Source organism: Gossypium hirsutum, chromosome A11 (assembly GCF_007990345.1).
Source record: "Gossypium hirsutum isolate 1008001.06 chromosome A11, Gossypium_hirsutum_v2.1, whole genome shotgun sequence".
NCBI lineage: Eukaryota > Viridiplantae > Streptophyta > Magnoliopsida > Malvales > Malvaceae > Gossypium > Gossypium hirsutum.
In genome coordinates, this window is record NC_053434.1 from 35,230,901 (window position 1) to 35,243,562 (window position 12,662).

The window sequence follows — 12,662 nt, forward strand, 5'->3', positions numbered from 1 at the left end:
CCATTATTGACTCATCAAATTCGTGAAGCTCAGAAAGTCGATGATGAATTGGTTGCAAAACGAGCTGAGTGTGTTCCGAACAAGGAATCGGAGTTTCAGATTGATGATGATGGTTGTTTGAGGTTTAGAAGTCGTTTGTGTGTTCCAAGGAATTCGGAACTCATTTCGATGATTCTGAACGAAGCCCATTGTAGCCGAATGTCAATTCACCCGGGGAGCACGAAAATGTACAACGACTTGAAATGTCGGTTTTGGTGGCATGGTATGAAACGAGACATCTCCGACTTTGTTTCGAGATGTTTAATATGTCAACAAGTGAAAGCGGAACATCAAGTGCCTTCAGGGTTACTTCAGCCGATCATGATACCCGAGTGGAAATGGGACCGAGTCACAATGGACTTTGTGTCCGGACTGCCATTGTCCGCAAGTAAGAAGGATGCGATTTGGGTTGTTGTTGATAGGCTGACTAAGTCAGCTCACTTTATCCCCGTGCGTACGGATTTTTCATTGGATAAACTAGCCGAATTGTATGTTTCTCAGATTGTGAGATTACATGGAGTACCTATTTCTATCGTGTCGGATAGAGATCCAAGATTCACCTCGCGATTTTGGAAGAAATTGCAAGAAGCTTTGGGTACCAAGCTGCATTTTAGCACCGCTTTTCATCCCCAAACCGATGGTCAATCCGAGCGGATAATTCAGATACTCGAGGATATGCTGAGATGTTGCATCCTTGAGTTTAGTGGTTCATGGGAACGGTATGTACCTTTGATTGAATTCGCTTACAACAATAGTTTTCAATCAAGTATTAAGATGGCACCTTACGAGGCTTTGTACGGTCGTAAATGCCGTACACCATTGTTTTGGACCGAGCTCGGTGAAAGTAAAATTTTCGGAGTTGATTTGATTAAAGATGTCGAACAGAAAGTAAAGGTAATCCGTGAAAGTCTGAAAGCAGCCACAGATCGTCAGAAATCGTATGCGGATTTAAAACGAAAGGACATTGAATATCAGGTGGGAGATAAAGTGTTTCTTAAAGTGTCACCTTGGAAGAAGGTACTCAGATTTGGCCGTAAAGGCAAGTTGAGCCCGAGATTCATTGGGCCGTACGAAATTTTCGAACGAGTGGGGCCGGTTGCATATAGATTGATTTTGCCCCCTGAACTTGAAAAGATTCACGACGTCTTTCATGTTTCGATGCTTCGACACTATAGATCTGATCCTTCGCACATAATTAGTCCGTCGGAGGTTGAAATTCAGGCTGATTTGAGTTATGAAGAAGAGCCGATGCGTATCCTAGCTCGTGAAGTGAAGGGGTTGCGAAACAAAAGGGTTCCGTTAGTAAAGGTGTTATGGCTCAAACACGGGATCGAGGAAGCTACTTGGGAAACCGAGAGCTCGATGAAAGAACGATACCCAAACCTATTTACCGGTAAGATTTTCGGGGACGAAAATTTCCTGAGTGGGGGAGAGTTGTAACAGCCCAAAATTGACCCTAGTCGGGAAGTGGTTTCGGGACCGCTAAACCGAGTCACCGAAAGGTTTGAATGTGATGCTTATTGTCTAGAATATGTAATCATGAATGTGTGAAAATTTCAAGCTTCGATTTAGTCGATTGCATGTGAATTTAGTCAATAGGACTTATATGAGAAAATTTTAAAATGTGATAGGTCAATGCATGAGGACCTATTAGTGCATGTGGAAGAAAAAGGGGACTTGCATGTCTAATTCCCCCTCCCTAATATGTAGTGGCCGGCCATGCTATGGGTGGAAACATGTTGGGAACATGTTGGCCTAGTGAGGTATGTAGGATAAAATATAATAAGAAGTATGGGGAATAAAGAAATGGAAAAAGGAAAGGATGTGTGTAATTGTTTCTTCCCCTCCCCATTGCCGTGAAAGTAAGAAAGAAAACAAAGAAAAAAAAAGAGTGTCCATCTTTCTTCATTTCCCCTTGGCCGAATGTTCTAAGGAAGAAAGAAAAACAAGTTGTGTTCTTTGGTTCTTCTTGGCCGAATTGAAAGGAAGAAGAAGGGAGTGAAGCAATCGGTCATCTTAGGTCACTATTAAGGTAAGGAAGTTTGTACTAGCTTTTGAAATTTTAGTTGATATTGAGTGAGTTATCAAGTGATTTTTGTAAACCATGTTGAAATTTCGATTTTGGGGGTGAGTATGGTTTTCGGCTATAAAAGATTAATAAGGGTGATGATTGTGTTTCATGCTAAACTTAGATGAATAATGGTAGTTGCTCACATCTTGATATCTATGAGTTCCTTTCTTGGTTCTACCATAGACCCCCAAAGTATATGTTTATTGGGTGTTGTTGGAGGTTTATGATAGAAGCTAATGAGTGAGAGTTTGATAGGTACCATGAGGTTAAACTTCATGAGATTGTAAGCTTGTAAGTTGGATGATGAAATTCATGCTTTGTGAAGGTAAAAGGAGTAGAAGGAGCATTCGGCCATGAAGAAAAAAAAGAGAGCAAAGGGGGAAATTTATGATGAATTAAGTGTTAAATGGAATGAAAATGATATTATATGGGGGTATGTATATTCGGCCATATGAGTAAATATATAGATGATGTTAAATTTGATTATGTATAATGGGCATTAAGATGTGGAACATAAGAAATGTAGTATATGTGGATCTACATGATGTTATAGTTGACATTGTGCATATACACATGCATTCGGCCATCTAATTGAGTATGAAGGTGGTGTTAAATCTAATTGTGATGCCCATTCCGAAGTATATATATATATACATATATATACATAAGTATGCCATTCGTGATGTTACCTTTAATTATGTGTGTAATCGACTAAATGGGTAATTAGTGTGGATGGTTGCCGAATACACAAACATACATATGCATGTGTAATTGAATTATGAATGTTTAACAAGATGGTTAAACTAGTGAATTATTGATTAAGCTCAAGGAGCTAAAGGAGGAGAATCAAGCAAAGGCAAAGAAAAGATCACTGAGTAGCCGAGTTGGAACCGTCTTACCCAACACAAGGTAAGTCATTAAGCATGTAGTTGGTATTATTTCAAATGGTCATAATGTTTATGTATTGATGCTGAATGGAATGAATAAATATACATATATATATATGCATGTACGTATGTGATGATGAAATTGTTGAATGAAAAGAAAAGAGGTAAGATGTACTGAGTTGTTGATCTCGGCACTAAACGTGCGGGTATAACCATTTATGACCATGAGATTGGCGCTAAGTGCGCGGGATTAAATTGTACAGCACTAAGTGTGCGATTTGACTATGTTGCACTAAGTGTGCGAAATGAATATGATGCACTAAGTGTGCGAATTGACCATGTGGCACTAAGTGTGCGAGTTTGACTATGTAGCACTAAGTGTGCGATTTGATTACGTAGCACTAAGTGTGCGAGTTGATTATATAGCACTGAGTGTGCGGACTCAATATACATTCGTGAATCATTATGGACACTATGTGTGCGACACTATTGAGTCGATCGCGGACAGCGGATCGGGTAAGTGTCTTGAGTACATGGCTAATAGGTGCTATGCTTATACTTGGTGTTGAGCTCGGTAAGTTTGAACCTATGTGACAAATATACTTGAAGTCACGTACATAAAATTTATCGTAGGATGGGTGAAAGGCCGTTTAGTCGTTTGATTGTAACGAAAATAAATTGATTTATGAAAATGCTTCAATGTCCTATTGATGAGTATATGGAACGTGAATGCATGAATTGATATGAAATTGAATCGATAGGTTGGAGGAACTATGGTATGGTTCGGTATGGATGGAGTAAATTGTCTCGTTCCATTTTGTTTCCTCTTGTGATAATGTTATTGATGGATGGTAGTGCATTGCTTATGACTTACTGAGTTATAAACTCACTCGGTGTTTCCTTGTCACCCATTATAGGTTGCTTGGACTCATCTATTTTTGCGGGGTCAGGCCGTCATCGAAGTCATCACACCGGATAGCAAGTTTTGGTACTTTCTTCTTAGTTGGCTTAGAAGAACATTTTGGCATGTATAAGCTATTACGTTGTGTTTGAACTTTGGCATGTAAACTTTAAGCCATGCGAAAATGGCACGAATGTTCGATTGAGTTGGATCAAGGGTAGGCATGAAATGGACCTAGTTACTTTCGTAACAGATGCTGGCAGCAGCAGTGTCATGAGATTGAAAAATCACTAAAAATAGTAGGAGTGGAATTAATTGATGAATAAATTATGTAATCGAAGCTCGATGAGTCTGTTTTCATGAGAAAGTAACGAAAAGATCATATGGGCAGCATATTAAGAGATAATCAGATTTTTGTGGGACAGGGCCAGAACGGTTTCTGGATTCCCTGCTCCGACTTTGGAAATTCATTATAAATTAACCAGAGATAATTAGGGGTCGTACCATATATGTACAGATTCCACTCTGAGTCTAGTTTTCATAGAAACAAACGACATCAGTATTGAAGCCCCGTGCAGGGAGATATCCAAGTCGTAATGGGCAAAGGTCAGTGTAGTCGACCCCTGCAACATGGGAGACTTTGACTAATAAACTGTACTAATTGGTCTGACCAAAAATTCTAGAAAAAAATACATAGATGGGCACGTGAGTCTAGTTTCTGGGAAAAATTACGAAACTGATTTTTGAGTTACGAAACTCAAGATATGATTTTTAAAACGACTAGTACACAGATTGGGCAGTGTCTGGAAAATAAATTTTATAAGGGGTTAAAGTCAGTTAACACCTCGTGTTCGACTCCGGTGTCGGTTTCGGGTTCGGGGTGTTACAAAAAGTGGTCGAATAGCCATCGGAATCGTTCGACAACATTCGAGGTAAGTTCTTGAGTAAGAGAGCTTAAATTAAGATTTGATTAGATCATGTTTTAAGCAAATCAAAATCATGCTCTTTGTGTGTGGCTATTGAGCCGAAATTGCAAGAATGATAAGTGTCTTGTGTTTGAGTTTTGCTAATGAAAATGAAATACGAATGTGCCATGATTTATTGTTAAATGTGCATGGTTATTTGAATGATGTCCGGGCTAAGTCCCGAAGGCTTTGTGCTAAGTGACCATATCCGGACTAAGATCCGAAGGCATTTGTGCGAGATGCATATCCGGACTAAGATCCGAAGGCATTTGTGCGAGATACTAAATCCGGACTAAGATCCGAAGGCATTTGTGCGAGTTCCTAAATCCGGGTTAAGTCCCGAAGGCAATTGTGCGAGTTACTATAACCGGGCTATGTCCCGAAGGCATTTGAACGAGGAGCTATATCCGGTTAAATTCCGAAGGTACGTGATTTGGGAATGAATGATCTTGCTGTAAAAATTTCAGTTAATACTCTAGAAACATCCCAACATTGAGGTATGTTTCGTATGTGCTTGAATTTAGTTGAGCCCTTACAAATAAGTATTCGCTCAGTTGATAAACGAGCTACTGGCCTTTGGCTAAGTTGATCTTTTGTGTATGTACATAAGGGTTGGTAATGTGAAGCAAGTATGATATCGAAAATTTGTGCATATGAAATTATCCGTTTAGCTATATGAATGCTATACTTTTGTTGTGCTGGAATTCCTTGCTCAAAACTTATTAAGCATAAATTGCTTACTCCGTTTCTTTGCTCCTCTGTTTTATAGATTTTGGTTCTCCAGCTATCGGACTCGGGATCTTGAAGTCAAAGTCACCCACACTATCAAAGCCCCCTTTTGGTACAATTTTGGTTGAACTTCGAAATGGCATGTATAGGATTACCCGTTTGTTTGTTGTGGGTCATGGACCCTTTGGACTTGTATAAATTTTGGATAGCCATGCGAAAATGGCTTATATATGTTTGAGTATAATGTTATAATTATTTGGTATGGATATGGTTATTGAGAGGTGTGGATATGCTTAACAAGGATTGGCCATGGAAATGGTTAATCACTATCATAATTTGTGCTATTTATGCAAAAAGGGCTAGTTGAATCATGGAAACTATGAAATAGGTAAAGTCTACCTTAAAGGCAGATGCTGACAGCAGCAGTGATGTAGATTTGGAAAATCACTAAAAATAGTAGGAAGGGAATTAAATAGTGAATAAATTGTGTAAACGAACCTTGATGAATCTATTTTCATAGGAAAGTAACGAAACGATCATATGGACAGTATGTTAAGAGATATTCAGGTTCTCGTGAGACAGGGCCAGAACGGTTTCTGGATTCCCTGTTCCGACTTTGGAAATTCATTATAAATTAACCAGAGATACTTAGGAGTCATTCCATATATTTATAGATTCCTCTCTGAGTCTAGTTTCTATAGAAACAAACGTAATCAGTATTGAAGCTCTGTGCAGGGAGATATCCAAGTCGTAATGCGCAAAGGTCAGTGTAGTCGATCCCTGTAACATGGGAGAATTTGACTAATAAACTGTACTAATTGGCCCGACCAAAAATTCTATAAAAAAACATGTAGATGGGCATATGAATCTAGTTTCAGGGAAAAATCACGAAACTGATTTTCGAGTTGTGAAACTCAAGATATGATTTTTAAAGCGACTAGTACGCAGATTGGCAATGTCTGGGAAATTTTTTTATAAGGGGTTTAAAGTCTGTTAACACCTCGTGTTCGACTCCGGTGTCGGTCTCGGGTTCGGGGTGTTACAAGCACCCACAGACGACTCTCCACCTCTCATTGCCCGGCAAGTCACTAGGTGGGTCACCACCCAAATAGACCACCCGTTACCTTGCCACCGACTATTAGCCCACATGTGTTAAGCAAGAATTCTCATATCTCTAAGGGGGACCACCTGAGAACCATTAAGGCATAACAACCACATACTACCTCCACAAAAAGAATGTCAAAGTAGTATCATGCTTAAAAAAAATCAATGTATAACCGATAACATCCCTTACCCATATCCGAGACCGGGACCAGGTACGAGGCATTGCCAGGCACATACTCGGACATTTTCAAAAATACAAGTTATAAAATTTTGTTCCAAATTAAAACCAATCAAACAACATCTTAGTGTCCCTAATATGGGCCTACAATGCTTAAAACGTACATTGAGAATGGTCCGGGACTAAACTTATAACCTAGAAAATTTTAGTACAATTTTCTAGGCTAAGCCTCACACGCCCGTGTAGAGACAATGCACAAGCCCGTGTGCTTAGGGACACGCCCATGTCCCTAACCCATGTTGAATTATTAGAATTTATTTTCTATTTCGAACCTACATGGGTTTTCACACGGTCGAGAACATGCTCGTGTCCCTCAGACGGCCTAGACACGCCCACGTCCTCACCTGTGTCCATAAACCCGAACATTCTATTTATGATGTCATCATTTATTATGAGGTACACGCCCGTGTACTAGGCCGTGTCCTCCACACGGTTGAGACACACGGCCGTGTGTCTACCCGTGTGTTTACTACCATGCAAACTGACCTAAATTTTCAGGTGCAGGGGACACACAGCCAGGCAACATGCTCATGGGGATTGTCCGTGTGTCACACATGGCCTAGACACATGCCCGTGTGTCTACCCGTGTGGACCTTTTTATGGCTATTTTCCAAGCTTTGGTCACCCTCTATCGTCCATACACCATTAGGGACTTCAATGTTATGTAAGATGGCCTAATTATACTCTTCAACAATCTTAACATAACTCATTTCATGTTAACCTCATCTCATCGGTTTAACACATGCGAGATTATCTGTTTCATTTTAGGGATTAGCAGAATGCATTTTACCCTTAGGCTGTATTACATCCACATACCATTAAATGCTATGTCCACTCTCAATTTATTAGGTCCCATTATTAGCATTCATCCATAACAAACCTCATCATCATATCCCATGAAACATTAAAACATAAATATGAATCATTAGTAGGATTATGACCTAAATCAATATGAGCCATATCTCATGGCCATATACAAAAGGATAAGTATACCATTTAAGCCCTTACATTGGCTAGCCAAATGACACATATAACAAAATATCCAAAAGCCCTATACATGCAATTAAACAAAATAAGAGTATCTATAATACCAAAGCGGGACAAGTTGATAGTGTTGACAATACTTCAACCGTCTTTCAATCTTCACGAGTCCACGAGCTCTGTAAGACAGGGAAAATAAAAAGGGGGTAAGCATTTATATGCTTAGTAGGCCCGAATAACTGAAAAGTAAACTTACAGACTTATTTAGCATACAGCCATGTTAAGCTACCAATCCAATAAATATAGGATAGCCTCCTAATACATGCACTCAAACATCAAGTTAGTCCCACAATAATTCATCATGTAATTTATCTTAGATAAGCTCATCATCCAACATTTTCATTTCTATACCTCATGTTAATCCCGTTGAGTATCTCAGAAATCTCAATGGATTATCCATTTTTCGTCAAGTCATAAGAGTGATTTTCTCAAGTATGCATTCCCGCGAACCTTACATCTTACGGTAGGATTACCAGCCCAGGCTAAATCCCCCGTAATATAAACTCGTAGAGTGTTGTCGGGATTACCAGTCCAGGCTAAACCCCTTGTAGTGGCAAACACCCTTAATGAGCTCGGATCTGAATTACCAGTCCAAGCTAAATTCAGACCCAAATCAGATTACCCGTCCGGGCTAAATCCTCAATGCACACATATTCTTCGGGAGGCTCGATCACCTAAGGAACACCCGTCCGGGCTAGATCCTTCCTATATTTGAGATCAACAGATTACCCGTCTAGACTAAATCCTTTTCTGCAACACATGCAGGAACTCAAGACACGTAAGCCATGGTTTATCCATCGAAATTTCCCTTTTAACTTCAATTGAGACATTTATTAGCTTGTTATTATTATTATTAACACATTCATGGATTTTCATGTCATCATTATATACAACTATCACACATTCATAAAACATGCATGTAGGCGTATTATGGGTTTACTTTAAGTTATTCGAACTTAATTGGTATTTGTGTCGGTTTCGCGTTTCGGTTATTCTAAAACCTTTCATTTTCCTTTATCGACCTTCGAAATTTGTTCCTCAGGGTCTATAACAATAAAAATGAATTATCAATATCTGACATTATTCTTTTCAAGCATAAATTTCACTCCCTGACAAAATAACTGTTTTGCCCCTAACCTTTCACATTATTTACGATTTAATCCCTAGGCTCGTAAAATGATATACATGCAATTCCTTGGTTACCTGAGCCTATCCGAATGCATTATAAACTCATACTAGCCCACATTTTCTTCTATTTCACATTTTTACCACATATTTTGTACCTTTTGCAAAAAGGTCCTTTTAGGGGTTTTCATGAAAATCACTTAGGAAAAGATGTTTAACACACATCTAACTTTCATATTCCCTCATAAAACATCAAATAACAAACTTGTCACACATGGGTCACTTTGCATACATGAACCCTAGCTTAAAATATAGGCAGAAATGGAGAGAACATGTTACAAGGATCTCAAAAATATAAAGAACATTAAAAACAAGGCTAGGAGTCACTTACTATTAATCTTGAAAAGGTTGAAAACCCTAGCTATTGAGGGCTTGAGAATTTCGACTGGTACAAGGGAGAAGATGGCTGATTTTTGCCTTCATTTTCCCTTTTTATTGATTTTATTACAAATAACCAAAATGCCCCTCTTTACTAAACTTCCAATATTTTCCATGCATGCCCATTTTTCTCCAAAAACGTAAAAATTGGGAAAATTGCTCTTTAAAACTTTATAATTAAAAATCTAAAGCAATTTCATGCAAATTGCTTCTAAAATCCAAGTTTTGCGATTTATTCAATTTAGTCATTATTTTCCAATTGAGCACCTTACTCATAGAATTTCTTCATGAAACATATTCTAGGCCCCATAATAATCATAAAAAAAATATCTCAACGTTGAATTTGTGGTCCTGAAACCACTGTTCCAACTAGGCCCTATTTCGGAATGTTACATTTCTTCTCTCCTTTAGGGACTTTCGTCCTCGAAAGTCTTACCAATAAACAGGTTCGGATATTGGCTTCTCATGGTTTCTTCTGGCTCCCATGTACCCTCTTCCACACCACGTCGATGCCATAAAACTTTTACTAAAGTCACATTTTTATTTCTCAGTTGTTTAACCTCACGAGCCAAAATTTTGACTGGTTCTTCACCATAAGTCATGTCTGGTCTAATTTCAATCTCTGTCGGTGAAATCACATGAGAGGGGTCTGATCGATATCGCTTTAACATAGATACATGGAACATGTCATGAATCTTTTCCAGTTCTGGTGGAAATACCAACCGATAGGCTAATGGTCCAACTCTTTCAGTGATCTCGTGTGGTCCGATAAAACGTGGACTTAGTTTTCCTTTCCAGCCAAATCTCAATACTTTTTTCCATGGAGATACTTTTAAATATATTCTATCTTCAATTTGAAATTCGATCTCTCTCCTTTTTAGATCAACATATGACTTTTGCCTATCCGATGTTGCTATTAAGCAGTCACGTATCACTTTAACTTTTTCTTTAGTTTCCTTGATAAGGTCAACTCCATGAATCTAACTCTTTGAGTTTTGTCCAATACAATGGAGTTTGACACTTTCTGCCATACAGGGCCTCATAAGGCGCTATCTTCAAACTCGTTTGAAAACTGTTGTTATGGGCAAACTCTACCAATGGCAGGTATTTTTCCCAGCTACCCTGAAATTCGAGGATGCAACATCACAACATATCCTCAACAATCTGAATCATCCGCTCAGATTGACCATCAGTCTGCGGGTGACAAGCTGTACTATAGCTCAACCTAGTACCCAAGGCTTCCTGTAGCTTCTTCCAGAATCTCGAAGTGAATCTCGGATCTCTGTCTGAAATAATCGATAGCGATACCCTATGTAATCTCACAATCTCAGATATATACAAGTCAGCCAACTAATCAAGTGAATAATATGTTCTTACCAAGATAAAATGAGCTGAATTTGTCAATTTATCCACCAAAACCCATATAGCATCTTTCTTTTTCAGGGTCAATGGTACTCCTGTCACGAAGTCCATAGTAATTATGTCCCACTTCCATTCGAGGAACATCACAGGCTGTAACAGACCTGAAGGTACTTGATGTTCAACTTTGATTTGCTGACATATCAAGCATTTCGATACAAATTCAGAGATGTCCCTTTTTATGCCATTCCACCAGTACATTTTCTTCAAATCTTTGTATATTTTGGTACTTCCAGGATGAATAGACAAACAGCTATCATGTGCTTCTTGCAAAATTCTCCGGATAATTTCATCGTTCCTCGGTACACATACTCTATCTCTGAACATCGAACATCCATCAAAACCAATCTGAAAATCTGATTCGATGCCCGACTCACATTGAGTTCTTTTAGCTTACAGGTCACTAAGATTAGTCTGAGCCTCATAACTTTCCTGAAGAAATGTCGGCCTAGCCCTTAGCTCTGCTAAGACTGAACCATCATCAAACAACGCCAATCGAACATTCATGGCCCTCAATGTAAACAAAGATTTTCTGTTTAGAGCATCGGTAACCATATTCGTCTTTCTCGAATGGTAATCGATGATCAGCTTGTAATCTTTAATTAATTCTAACCATCTTCGTTGCCTCAAATTCAATTCTTTTTGAGTCATCAAATACTTCAAACTCTTGTGGTCTATGAATATACGACAAGTCTCACCATATAAATAATGCCCCCTAATTTTCAAGGCAAAAACAATGGTGGCAAGTTCTAAGTCGTGCGTCAGATAATTCTTTTTGTATGGCTTCTATCACCTTGCCATTTTGCATAAGAACACAACCCAGTCCAGTTAAGGATGCATCGTTGTAGACCAAAAACTCTTTTCCCGACTCAGGTAATACTAGAACTGGAGCTTCAGTCAGCAATGTCTTCAACTTCTCGAAACTCTGCTGACATTTTTCTGATCATTCAAACTTAACATCTTTCTGTAGCAACCTCATCATTGGATTTGCTATCATGGAGAATCCTTTCAAAAATCTTCGATAGTTACCAGCTAAGCCCAAAAAGCTTCTAACCTCGGTTATATTTTTAGGTGGTTTCCATTCAACGATAGCAGAGATCTTACTTGGATCAACTCGAATGCCATCACTTGAAACAATATGACCCAAAAACCCTACCTCTTGAAGCCAAAACTCACTCTTGCTAAACTTAGCATACAATTGTTTTTCCTTTAAGGTCTGCAACACAATTCTCAGATGCTTCACATGCTCTGTCTCATCCTTGGAATAAATCAAAATGTCATCAATGAACACAACTACAAACTTGTCCAAGTATGGAAAAATATCCTATTCATTAGGTCCATAAATACGGTCGGTGTATTCGTCAACCCAAACGGCATGAGAAGAAATTCATAGTGGCTATACCTTATTTGGAAAGCTGCCTCAGGGACGTCCGATTCCTTAACTCGCAACTAATAATAGCTGGATCTCAAGTCTATATTAGAGAATACAGTGGCTCCCCTCAACTAGTCGAACAAATCATCGATCCTTGGCAAAGGATACTTATTCTTGATAGTTACCTTGTTCAGTTGCCAATAATCAATACATAGCCTCAGTGACACATCTTTCTTCTTTACAAATAATATAGGAGCACCCCAAGTCGAAAAGCTCGACCTAGCAAAACCTTTATCATTCAGTTCTTGCAACTGTGTTTTTAACTCTTTCAAC